This window comes from Loxodonta africana, chromosome 10 (assembly GCF_030014295.1).
Source record: "Loxodonta africana isolate mLoxAfr1 chromosome 10, mLoxAfr1.hap2, whole genome shotgun sequence".
NCBI lineage: Eukaryota > Metazoa > Chordata > Mammalia > Proboscidea > Elephantidae > Loxodonta > Loxodonta africana.
In genome coordinates, this window is record NC_087351.1 from 89115157 (window position 1) to 89116424 (window position 1268).

The following is a 1268-nucleotide window of genomic DNA, read 5'->3' on the forward strand; positions in this document are numbered from 1 at the left end:
TTTCTGTACACTATGAGTGCCTTTTCCACGTGTAACAGCTCAGTGGAATGAAGGTAGGGGTGAGAGAGTGCGTTGGGTCTCCCCAGTCCAGGGGGCGCGCACAACTGGATATATTTTCCCCTTCCTCTGGGCCAGCTGACTCTCCCCAGCCATCGCCTCCCATTCCCAGGCCGCGGTCCCACGACCCTGGGGCTCAGCATCCATCCGGCACAGTCCGCGGCGGTGGGGCGCCTTCATCCGGCTCCCACTGATGCAGAGCATCTGGGGAGGGTAACTTTAACCCTCTCGTTTCCAGAGGTAGTGACCCCACCACTCAGATGCTCCTCCTTTAAGAAACGCACGCGCTGGGAAGGCTCCGTAACCAACTCAGTTAAACAGATGGGGAAACTGAGGCCTACTGAGGGAAATGGCCTGCTAGACGTCCCGCAGCAAAATAAAAGCTGAATCCGGTCTAGAGCCTGGGCGGCCAAGGCCGGTGCTCTCGCTTCTGCACGCTGAGGGCCCCTGCGGGGCACCCCCCCTTAGGAAGATCCCTGAAGCCGGCCTTCTGCGCCCAGAATCCCCTTGGGGTGTGCACTCCGTTCAGCACTGTGTGAACTTTCTTTGTAGCTCCTCCCGGGCTTCGTGGCGCCCTGAGAGCGAGGCGAGCAGGAAGCTGAGACCCACCGCATCCTTGAGATAACTTGGGGCGGAGGGATGGCTGCGGGCGGCAATGCACTGGCCCTTTAAGGGGGGGACGAAGCGCATGCGCAGCGCGGGCCGGAGTCGCACCGGGTGGGCGGTGGACCTGCTGGGGACACCGCCGGCTGCTGCAGCGTTCTGGGGCTGTGAGGTCGGCGGCGGCGGCGGCCGGAGCGTTACCGAGCCCGGGAGCCGCGACCTGCGCGCGGACTCTGCGCTCCGCGGGCTGCTGCCGGGGCACCAGCGCAGCTTGCGCTCGCTGAGGTTTTGTCAACTCGCCTCCAGCTGCATCCTCCGGCCGTGGCTGCGGCCGGGCTTGCCTTCCTCTCCCCGCTGCGCTTCCTCCGCCCCTTGGCCGGGGCCACGGGAGCCCGAGCGCCCTGCTGCCGAGCATCCTTCGCCCGCTCGGCCGCGCCGCCGCCCATGCTGCAGCCGGTCCGGGGCGGCGCCCCCGCGGCCGGAGCCCGCCGCTCGGTGACCACAGCCTGGCCGCTGCGCGCAGCCGGAGCCGGGCCCGCTGAGCTCCGGGCCTCGGAGCGGGACGCGCGCCCCGCGATGGCTCGGCTGGCGGGGCGCGACGCCGGTTG